This window comes from Canis lupus, chromosome 8 (genome assembly GCF_048164855.1).
Source record: "Canis lupus baileyi chromosome 8, mCanLup2.hap1, whole genome shotgun sequence".
In the NCBI taxonomy this organism is placed as follows: Eukaryota; Metazoa; Chordata; class Mammalia; order Carnivora; family Canidae; genus Canis; species Canis lupus.
The window spans coordinates 61,111,688-61,123,706 of record NC_132845.1 but is presented as its reverse complement, the minus strand read 5'-3'; the positions used below and the strand labels follow the sequence as shown (position 1 = coordinate 61,123,706).

Genomic DNA, 12,019 nt, shown 5'->3' with positions numbered 1-12,019 from the left:
CAGAATCCCTTGCAGTCAGTGCAGGTGGGCATCTAGGTTGGGGAGGAATGGTGTCTGAGAGTTTCTGGAGGCCTCCTTGAAGCCAAAGAGTGACCAGATATGAAGGCTGGAGCCACTATGGAAGGGAAAACAGAAGCCGCACACAGTGGGATGTAGGAATTCCTGCTCGCTAGTGACCCCTCTGCAAATTTCATACAAGCAGGGAATGTTAACTTCCATGCTTCCTTCACCAGAAAGAGAATGCACTTCTGGCTTATTGCAGCCAGTGTTATTTTGGCTTCCTGTTGATGCAGCTGAACCAAATGATAGGGAATAACAAATGCCAGTGACCACCTTTGCGATTATCCCAAGGCCCATCCCCCCTACAGTACAACATTGCTCAGCATCCTCTAACACATCTCGATTTTTGTGGTGACTGTGAGTCTCCAGGCTGCTGTCTAGGAACAACAGCTGATCGCTCTGACCATGCTGCTTTGATATTCAGGACACATCTCTCCTGTGTTCCAGGAAATCCACAGCACCTGTCTTTGGTTCTGACTCAACATCCCCTGATTTGGTCCACCCTTCACTCACAAGTCCCCCTCCCCCACCTGATTAATGTAAAGTCCCACCTCTCTGGTCTCCTCAGTTGGTTCCACATCTGGCTGCTCACCTCTTGGAGTCAGGTAAGCCCTGGGCTCACCAGGTAAGATCTCCTGGACCCAGGTTTTCTGCCGTGCAGACCCTGCCCTCCTATCACAGGCCTTCTGTGCTGCTTATAATGCTGAGGTTTAAACAGAAACAGAACTAGGGGGTTCCAGTAGCCAGAGGAGCCTGGAAGAGGAATGTGTGTCACTGCCACCTGCCTACCGGCTGGGTTTATGCACACTCTCACACTAGGCATCTCACTATGTTGTACTACCTGATGGCCCTCTGAAGTGGGCGTGATCACCCCTGCCTAAGGTCATGCAGCAGGTTCATGGCAGATCTGTCCTGTTCCAAGCCCGTTCTCTCAATCACTGCTCTGTGTGCCCAGGCTTCGGATCCATGGGAGAGTCTGTGCCCAAGAGGTGCTGTACACTCACAGGCACCTGTAACCTTTGTGTCCTCTGACAGAGTGTGTCACCTGCCCGTGGGGCCCTGAACTCCATGTGAACTGAGCCCTGGCCAGCTTGGTCACCTGCACTTGACTCCAAGTGCACAACCATGCTGCTGCCCAAGAAAAACATGTCCCGCATAGAAGGCAGGTTCTGGAAGTCTCTAGGGCACTGGCTGTAGGACATGAAGGAAAAAGAACCGGAAGGCTACTGAGAAAACCCATGTTCTCGGCTAACCTCTTTTGGAAAAAGGCCAGGCAATCTTTCTCAACCTTCTGTGTCACAACAATTAAGCAGCTGGTTTATGAACCATTAAGCTGACGGTGCTCATTGATGATATTTTAGGTTCTGCTGAAATTCATAAGCTAGTTCATCTTTCATAATAATCCAACAATGGGTCATCCATCACGTTTACAGCTTCAGAAAGAGGGCAGCAAGTGTCACATCCTGTAATGTCTCCAGTAATGTTTATTTTTTCCTTAATTACAGCCTGAAAGCAAGGCTGCCCATATGGATGGCAGAGAATTGGTGGGGAAAACTCCTGCAGCTGCTGATAGGACTTGAAAGGGGTCATATGGGCTGCCTACTTACTCCAAGGAAAAGTGATCAGAAGCCCTTGTTCCTTCCTTCCCTCCAGGCTCCACGGTGCACAGCTGTGCAGTCTCCTGGGCCAGTCCCAAGAAGAGGCTGGCTGTGGCCAGGTGGCCTGTGAGGACTGTCAAGAGCTGCACAGACTTCCAACGACCAGCCCCACTTGACATCTTTGGGCATCATGAGTTGCACCCATGTCACAAACACAATCCCTGTGTATTTCTTGGGGGGCTCCATTCAGAAGCAGCACGGACAAATACTCCTGTCCCACGAAGCCTTCAAATCTTCTATCTCTACTCTGGGGGTGAGAAGAGCCCAGCCTGGTCTCCGCATTTGTAGAGGTAAACCTCACCACTCACACTCTGTCCTGAGCAGGGACTGGCCGCGTGCCCCCAGGACCAGCCTTCTCCCACCTTAGGAATCCCAAGAACCAGTGTTTTCCCAGATGTCTCCAGAAAGACCAGACCACTGGGGTGCAAGCAGTAGGCCTGGTTGGCACTTCTCAGCTCCTGCCACAGGAACCTCCCAGCTCCCTTGTGAATGCAGATGTGGAGCATAGCAGGTCCCAGACCAGCAGAGCAGGGCTGTGGGAGGGAAGGGATGGCTCAAGGCTGGTGGCAGCCACAGTCCAGGGTCCTGGAGATTCTGGACGGTGAGGGAAAGCATGGGGTCACTGGAGAGGTCCAGCCTCCTAGAGGATGCTGAAAAGGAGACTGTGATGTGTCCGCCTTATTTAATCTCTTGTCCCAAAAAGAATAGCAATTATAATTTTGAGAGATAAAGTTATTAGTGTAAATGTAAAGAAATTTAGATGTGGTGTGATTTTAAAGAAAAAAATGACTCCTACAGAAAAGGTATTTGGCCTTAGTGCTGGCAATGTTTCCTTCCCACTGGCTCAGGCTCCTGCTCCTGGGCCTGCAGGGGGATGGGGTGGGGGCCTGCTCTCCTGGTCCCTAAACACATTGCCTCACAGACCCCCCAAGACTAAGAGAGACTTCATTATGGGTACTCAGCTTCGCAATAGAAAAATAACCACCTGAAAGGAGCTGGAGAGGCAGAGGGCCAGGCAGGGCACCAGGCTCTTTATGTTGTCAGGGACAGACAGGACAGATGAACTGCTCCTAGATGTGTGGGGATCAGCTAGCACAGCCCAGTTCTTTTCCTGGGAGGCACCGATGCTGTCCTGCTGCAGATATGTGTTCACTCCTGTCTTGTTTTCAGATGCTCTCTCTCGGCCCCATGGGCCGCCCCTCTTGTTTGTTAGCATCTTCTCTGTACCCTTATTTGCCAAGGCCCACTTGTAATGTGAACTCAATAAGCGCTTTTCTCTATTATAATCCATTGATCCCAAAGTGCTTAGGTAGTGTTATAAATATTGGATTAAAAAATTAGCCAGAGACCTCACCTCAAAAAATTAGCCAGAGGATTACTGATTAAACAGAAACTATTTCCCCCAAGAAATTTCATCTAAAAATAGCAGTTTCCACTCTCACCTATTGTAGGAGAGCACATTGGAGGAAACACTGAGACCTGCATCCAGGTGACCATCATTTCTTTTTTTTAGATTTTATCTATTCATGAGAGACAGAAGGAGAGAGAGCGGAGACACAGGGAGAGGGAGAAAGAAGCAGGCTCCATGCAGAGAGCCTGATGCGGGACTCGGTCCCAGGTCTCCAGGATCAGGCCCTGGGCTGAAGGCAGCGCTAAACCACTGAGCCACCCAGGCTGGCCTTCTAATGCCTCTTCTGGTTATTGCCAGGAATTACTAAAAAACAGATGATAGAAAAAAATATGTGACAATAGAGGGATTGTCTAAAAAGAAATGTGCATATAAACAGGTCTTCCCAACTAGGCAAAACCAATTTTCTGCACAAATAATTCAGATAAACAGGATAAAACGTCTATTGATAATGAGGGAACTCAGGAACAAGCCATCTGGGCTGGATCTTGAAAAGATCCCGCTAAAGGATCCTGTGAGCTGTCTCATCTATGTCTGTCATTATTCCCTTGATCCTTGAAGTGCTTTCAACTCCCCAGGATTGAGTCTGGGGCTTCTGGTAGGGTTGTGGAGGCAGTTCAGTGACTGGGTCACCCACCCAGGGCTACACTATGTGACCCCATTAGAGTGGCTGATAAGGAACAGATTCTGTTGGCGCCACATGCACTTGATCTCACTCTCCACTGGCAACAGTGGAAATTGCATAATGGCATTGTTAAGTATCCCAGAATTATAATTAATTCTAATTAGCCAATAAAATATTGATGAACCAGAACTGAGATAGCTAGAATTGCCATGTTGTATTCCATTTTTAAGAAAAAGAGATCAAGCAGAAATATAATCTAAAACCAAATTAGAATAGAAATTCCAGGCAACATTCTGGGATTGATACATGTCTATCTTGGTCTAACACTGCTCTCGCCCATAATGCAGGACACATTCAAATTTGCTTATGGGGACTTTGCTTTGGGCCTGACCCCCTTCAATCTGCCAGGTCCAAGTCTCCCTAACCCCTTCCCACCCTGGAGGTGCCAGGTCCCCTGCCTTCCTCCTGGAGATCCTCCCTCCCAACCTACATTTAGCTTGAGCATGGACTTCTTGTTCTCATTCCAAACACTGGGTTGCAGGCCTGGCTGTGATTCTCTGACCTTTGTTTTCATTGTCTTGTATGAATGCATCACTCCTGCATATACAGTGATTAGGACATGACATACTCCCATCCCCTTCCCCATCCCAACACCCAGGTATCCCATAGTCACAGGCTCCAAATCTCAAGAAACAAGTGGTGAGATGCATGGGCACCTCAGGGGGCTTGGGGGTGTGAGGGAGCTCTGGGCACCTTTGAGTGCCCAACTCTGACAGAAGTCTTTGCAGTCCCACCCAGCCCATCTCCCACCCAAAGGGAAAAGAAGGCATCATTCTGACCCCTCAGGTCCTGACTGCACAGTCTGTATGGCCATGGCGTGTACCTTCTCTCCCCATTATTGTACAGGTAACCTTAGCATCCCAGGGATTGACACTGGCCCCTCTGTCCCGCACACTGGGCCATGCTCTCGGGTTTTTCTGAACCAGCCTCTCCCACCCACTTCCTTGACTGTGCATGCATCCTTTGTGGCCTCAAAGGAAGGCTGCCCTTTGGAGGGCAAGGTCTCAGAGCTGGGGTTGGAGCAAAGGTGGTGGTGACTTACTCTGGCCAAGCAATCATCCCTGCAACACCTCTAGCTGGCGTCCCAGGGCCAGTTTCCCCATCTAAAAGTGGAAATATTCCACATAGTGCTGAGCTTGTCAGTGAACTGGCCCTGGGGAGACCCCGCACTCTCTGCAAAGTCCAGGAGGGTCTCTTGGCGGGGGTCCCCTACAGAGAAGCCACCTCCCCTGCAAACAATACAAAGACAACAAGGCAACAAGGACCTCTGTTGGCCTCGGGCTTTTAGAACCAAAATGAGCCAAGATGATCAGTGGTACCCAGGCCACAGGAGAACATTCAAGTGTGACGTCCCCAAGTATGTTCAAGGAAGAGCATTGGTGTGGGGCACCTGGGTGGTGCCGTTGGTGAAGCATCTTATTCAGCTCAGGTCAGGACCTCATGCGTTGTGAGATGGAATTGGGCTCTTTCCCTCTGCTCCTCCTTCAACTCATGCTCTCTAAAATAAATCTTTTTTAAAAATCATGTTTATTTAGGAAAACATAATTCTCGTGACGTCCTTGTTGGAGATACTTTACGCTAAAAATGAAAACCCTGCAAGCGCCGTGTAGGGCCACCCTCGCTTAGAGGTGCTAAACCAGGAAAGACCTTCCGGGCCGCGCACGCGCACAGCGCTCTGCCGCAGCGGCCCGACACCACCGCGCAAACCGCCGGGGGGCTGAAGGGGGGAGGGGCCCGCGCACGCGCAGAGCTGCACAACATGGCGGCTACGAGAGGTCAGGGAAGGGAGAGAGAGGAGAGGTAGGTCCTGCGCGCCCAATCGGAGACACTGGGGGCAGCGGGGCAAGAGGGTCGCTAGGCGAGATGAGGAGGGCCCCTTTGCAGGCGGAAAGCACAGGTGCAGCGTGTGACGCCGAACTGGGCGGGCCAAGAAGGCCTCGACTTGAATCGCCTGGTCCCCGCGGCGGTTTAGCAAAGACTCCAATGTGCCCGAGGAGAAAAGGCGATGAAGACGGCGCAGGCGCATTGTGGCGGCTAGCCTTGCGCAGGCGCGGGCTGAAGGACGGAGGCTGGCCCCCTGCCCCCCAGCGCGTGTCGCCTGTCTTGTCCGCGGAGTCCCGTTCCGCAGGTGTTTACTGGTGCGTCCGGCCGCGGCAGCCCCTGGGCAGGAGCCTGCGTGCACAGCCGGCCCCACTTTTGAGTATCAGGGCCCGCGCAGGCCTGTGACGCCATCGGGAGGCGACGGGGCTGCGCCGCCGGCCTTGTCACCTCGCGAGAAGGTGACTCCCAGCCCCCCGCCCCCCCCCCCCCCGTGAACGTGGCAGCTCTGCTCGCCAGCCGCGGCTTCCTCGTTGCGCGGCTGTCCCGCGGCGGCCGCCTGGAGCCTGTCCCTCCCCGGCTGCCGGCGAACTCTCCCCGGCGCGTGAGCGCCCGCTCAGGGCTCCGAGAGGAGACGGGCGTCCCACTTCCTCTCTGGGGTGTGGGCGTGGCCCCGGAAGTGCGTCACGTGCGCGTCACGGAATCCAATTGGTTGAGAAAGTCTTCGTGGAAAAGGGGAACACTGCTTTCTGTTATCTCTGATCGCGAGTGTAGAGGAGGGTTTTATTTTTTTAAAGATTTTATTTATTTATTCATGATAGACATAGAGAGAGAGAGGCAGAGACACAGGCAGAGGGAGAAGCAGGCTCCATGCAGGGAGCCCCATGCGGGACTCGATCCCGGGATCACGCCCTAGGCCGAAGGCAGGCGCTAAGCCGCTGAGCCCCCCGGGGATCCCCTAAGGAGGGTTTTAATAGCAATTTCTGCGGCTTTTTGTAATTAGCCATGCATTATTAAGCCACGTGACCCCGGCGAGTCTGCTCCCCCCACACGCCCCCAGCGGAGTCCAGAGTCGGCCTCGCGGTCCTGGTCTGTTCCTGCCCCTGCGGAGGGGTGACTGGGGTGGTCAGGTGGTGGCCCGGTATGTGAAGTAATAAAGTTGTGCTTTTACATTCCCGGGTGACAGAAACAAGTGGTGTGGGAGGCGGCGTCCCCTCCCCCCTCCGTCTCTACCCTATTTCTAGCCCCGGGCATCCCCGGGCTCCCGTAATCCCTTTCCCGGGCTCTGATGTCCTTCCTGTGCTCCCTCCCTCCGCACCTGCCTCAGACAGCCTCTCTGCACCCTCTCCTCGCTCTGGAGAAGGCCTGGATCCCTTTTTCGTGGTCATGCTGTGCTCCGGAACTTGGACTTGGACAACCAGTTAGTGATGCCATTGTGTACTTATTTCACCTTGTATCTCCCTATCTCCTCTTCTTTTTTTAATTTATTGATTTAACTTCACTTAGCCTACATATAGCCCATTAGTTTCAGAAGTACAGTTCAATAATTCATCAGTTTTGTACAACACCCGGTGGTCATCACACTACTGACCTCCTGAATGCCCATCACCCAGTTACCCCCCCCTCCACCCACCCCCCCCAGCGACCCTCAGTTTGTTTCCCAGAGTTAAGGGTCTCTTATGGTTTGTCTCCCACTCTGATTTCTTCCCATTCAGTTTTCCTTTCCTTCCCCTATGGTTCTCTGCCCTGTTTCTTATATTCTTCATATCAGTGAAACTGTATAATAATTGTCTTTCTCTGATTGACTTATTTCACTCAGCATAATACCCTCCAGTTCCAGCCATGTCGATGTAAATGGTAGGTATTCATCCTTTCTGATGGCTGAGTAATATTCTATTGTATATATAGGCCATATCTTTATCTGTTCTTCAGTTGAAGGGCATCTCCGCTCCTTCCACAGTTTGGCTATTGTAGACATCGCTGCTGTGAACCTTGGGTGCAGGTGTCCTGTCGTTTCACTGCATCTGTATCTTTGGGGTAAATACCCAGCCGTGCAATTGCTGGGTCATAGGGTAGCTCTATTTTTAACTTCTTGAGAACCTCCATACTGTTTTCCAGAGTGACTGCAGCAGCCTGTATTCCCACCAACAGTGCAGGAGGGTTCCCCTTTCTCCACATCCTCGCCAACATTTGTTGTTTCGTGAGTTGTTATTTTCAGCCATTCTCACGGGTATAAAGTGGTATCTCATCCTGGTTTTGATTTGTATTTCCCTGATGGCAAGTGCTGTGGAAGCATTTTTTCATGTGCTTGTTGGCATATGTAGGTTGTTTTTTGGAGAAATGTCTGTTCATGTCTTCTGCCCATTTCTTGACTGGATTATTTGTTCTTTGGATCTTGAGTTTGATAAGTTCTTTATAAATCGTGGGTAGTAGCCCTTTATCTGATTTGTCATTTGCAAATATCTTCTCCCATTCTGTAGATTGTTTTTTGGTTTTGTTGACTCTTTCCTTTGCTGTGCAGAAGCTTTTTATCTTGATGAAGACCCGATAGTTCATTTTTGCTTTTGTGTCCCTTGCCTTCAGAGATGTGTCTTGCAAGAAGTTGCTGTAGCTGAGGTTGAAGAGGTTGCTGCCTGTGTGCCTCTAGGATTTTGATGGATTCGTGTCGCACATTTAGGTCTTTCATCCATTTTGAGTTTATCTTTGTGTATGGTGTATTGCCCTATCTCTTCTAAGATATACGGTGGACATTGTGTCTTATTGATACTTCAAGCTTCACTTAATACAGTGCCTGGAGCTAACAGACACAATAAACACTGGTCACTGGTTGCCTGACCAGCTGAATGAATGAATGAATGAATGACCGAATGTACTGTTTTCTGAAGTTTCTATCTTGTCCAGTATACGAAAGAGCAGCAAAGCAGGTAACTACAGAGAATGAAGAGGATGTTGATGTTGTCAAGACAGTGCTCTGAGACTGTAGACACAAGGCAAAGCTGTGACTCAGTTGGTGGTGCTGCCGCAGAAGAGGGGAATTACCTAAGGAAGATGTATTGAGCCAGAAACAGTATTTATGTCTTTTTAAAGATGAGCTCTATTGAGGTATAAGTTACACAAAATAAAACGCAGCCACTTTAGGTGTGCACTCTGATGAACTTGGGCAAATGTGAGCACCCATGTAACCAGATCCCAGTGAAGATCTGGAACATCTCCCTCACCAGAGATGTTGCCCTTTGCTCCTTCCCAACCAACTCCTCATATCCCAGTCCCAGGCACTTCCCATCCTCTTTCTGTCCCTGTGGAGATTTGTCCTTTTGTTCATGCACCTGATGTACAGTGAGCCAATGATTGGAACACCAATTTTGAAGCACAGCAAGCTTTATTATTGGAAGGGCAGCCCAGTGAAGAGGCCAGACATCATTGCCAAAGTTGCCTTGCCTTCTTGAATCTAGGGGCAGTTTATACATGATTGTTTAGGGATATGAGTATGTGAAAGGAAGGTAATGGGCTTCTTGAAACTTGAGGGGTAGTCTTGAAACTACTGAAGGTTCACAGTCTTCTGGACAGTGAGGCACCATCTGGGACCTGGTACATAAGATAGTTTTAAGAAAAATATCACCTGTTTTTCATCAGATTCTTACAATCAGTGTGCAAACAAGGGGTAGGGTGACAAGGGCAAAGTTAGTGATGAGTCATGCACTGGGCTTAAGGAAACACAGGAAAAGAACAGAACATGGTGTTAGATAAATAATACAACTGTATAGTACAGCTTATGTTTTCAGAACAGGTCCCAAAACTAAGTGGAATCATGCAGCGTGCCCTGGTTAGTGGTGTATTCACTCAGCATGTCTTTGCTATTAACGAGTCCTCCTGTATTGCTGAGTGCCATCGGGCAAGTTTTCTAGTCATTCTTCTGCTGATGAGCATGTGGGAGTTTCAGGTTTGGGATGTTGTGAACGCTTCTGTTCAGGCTTTTGTGTGGACACATGTGTTCTTTTCCCTTGGGTAAATCCTCTGCAGGGGAAGCAGCTGCATGGAAGTCTTTGTGTAGCATCTTAAGCTTCCAACTTGTTTGTCTTATTGATAAATTGGACTTCACTACAATGTAAATGAGGTTCACTATAATAAGATGCTACCAGACACTACACACAGATAGGGGTGTGGAGTGTAAAATGGGACAGCCACTCTGGGGAAAGTTCTGGCAATTTCTTACAGAATTAAGTGCATACCTGCTTTGTGAGCCAGTAATCCTACTCTTAGGTGTTTACCCATGAGAAATGAAAACCCATGTCTGAAAAAGGCTCGTACAAAAATATTTACAACAACTTTGTTCATAATAACCAAACTTGAAAACAGCCCCCGTACCCATGTAGAGAATGGCTAAACTGTGTTCTGTCCACACAATGGGCTGTTATTTGGTGGAAGGAAACGAGCTACTGATGCGCACAATGCAGTCTTAAGGGAGGATGTCCCATGTGATTCCAGTTACATAAGTCTGATCAAAAAACTCTGGTGGGGAAAATTCAGGATGCCAAAAAGGTTGACAATGGGATACTTCAAGTATTTTTCCCAATATTTTTAAAAGGCTTTGGAAATTCTAGCATTTATCCATACATCGTTGGCCACACTTGCTGATGTGTCCACTGTATTTTGATTTTGTTTCAGCTTGTTGGAGTCACCATAATGATCTTGTGCACCAAACGTGTTCAGACTGTGTGTGGGCGGGTTACCCTCGATAATGAAAACTGGGGCGAGTCATATGTTTGGTAGATTCCACATCTTAAAATGTGTGTGGGGTTCATGGGTGAGAGATGATGAAGGGGGGTGGTCATGTGGAGGAGATGTGACAGTGATGGGGATTTGCTTACACTGGGAGTGGTGCCTGGGGCTGGGGAGACCATAAGGGCCACCTGTAGCTCATACAGACCCTTCATGCAGTTGGAAGAAGCCCTCCCCTGGGGAGATGGCTAGACGATACCTGTGCACTCCAGACAGGTGTGCCCCAGGGTAAGACAGGCTTGGTCCTCACCCTCTTGCAGTTTGTATTTAGGGGCGGGAGCAGACCAAACAATGGGTAAACAAAGGTTGGGAATGGTTTCAGTTAGCTCAGGGAGAGACCTGAGGAGGGGACCTGGTGACATAATGGCTGGTGTGGCATGATGTTGTGAATGTGGAGCTTAAAAGGCACAAACCAATTTTGTGTAGTGGACAGTTGTTAATGTCTTCATTTTTTTCCCATTTTGGTTTTAGTTCATCCTGAGTCTCTTGCTTTTCTGTGGTTGTTTGACAGGATCATTTTGAACTCTGTCAGCGTGGCCAATGTCTAGTCCCACTCAAGTCATGCTTGTTTGGGGGGAGGGGGTAGGAGCAGAAGAGTCTGCTCTTCTGCTGCAGACTGAGGTGCTGGACCCCCTTTGACTCAGTTACAGCCTGTGTTCTTTTTTGTTTGTTTGTTTAAGATTTTATGTATTTATTTGAGAGAGAACACAAGTTGGGGGGGGGGGCAGAGGGAGAAGCAGACTCCCCACAGAGCAGGGAGCCCAACTTGGGCTGAATCCCAGGATCCTGAGATCGTGACCTGAGGTAAAGGCAGACACTTAACCAACTGGCTACCCAGGTGCCCCACAACCCTGCATTCTTGATGAAAGGGAATACCAGCTTCTGCCCTCATTGCCCTGGACCTGCAGGCTGGCTCAGGCAGTAGATACCAGTGGACTGCAGCATCTCAGGCAGCCCTAGGTCCCTCCATAAGCTTAGGAAATTTTGTTTTTGAGACTGAGGGTGGGGGATGGCAAGGCAGAGGGAGGGGGAGAGGGGGAGTCCTAAGCGGGCTCCATGCCTGGCACGGAGCCCAAAGCAGGGCTCAGTCTCACAACTCTGAGATCAGGACCTGAACTGAAATCAAGAGCTGAACGCTTAACCAACTGAGCCACCCAGGTGCCCCAGGAAAAAGGTTTCTAATCAGAGCTCACCACAAAGCAACGGAAATGGGATGTAGTAAGGATACTTTGACTTTAAAGTACATGGAGACATGCCCTTGTGTGCACTTGGGATGTTTTAGAAAGAAATCAGGTGATCTCTTGTAGCCTAGATCGGGGCATCTCAGTGAGGAATCATCACAGGACCTTTTGACACCCAGGGTTGTGTAAATTATATGTCAAACTGCATGTTGGTTCATGACACACTCTGGGGTAGACGGCAGATCCCCTCTCCCTGCTCTTCCCCTGCCGTGTTGTTTGAGGATTTCTCTTGCAGAGGCTGGGGACCCTGCAGCGTCTGGGAAAAGAAACTGGACCATGAACAGGATGTAGGCCACTGGAATGCTAGCAGCCTGTGGTCGTGCCCGGTATGGATGCACAGGACTGCCCTCAGTGGCATGAGGCCACCAAA

The 12,019-nt window shown here is 49.7% G+C and overlaps 1 long non-coding RNA gene across 1 annotated transcript in view; it reads left to right on the top strand.

Annotated features, from left to right (window-relative positions):
• Positions 1–5,479: 5,479 nt before the first annotated feature.
• The window catches only part of LOC140638760 (uncharacterized), a 43,651-nt gene continuing 37,111 nt past the window's right edge, over positions 5,480–12,019 (top strand). The window contains exon 1 of the long non-coding RNA XR_012035720.1: positions 5,480–5,611. This is a non-coding gene — a long non-coding RNA (uncharacterized lncRNA). The remainder of the gene's footprint in view (positions 5,612–12,019) is intronic.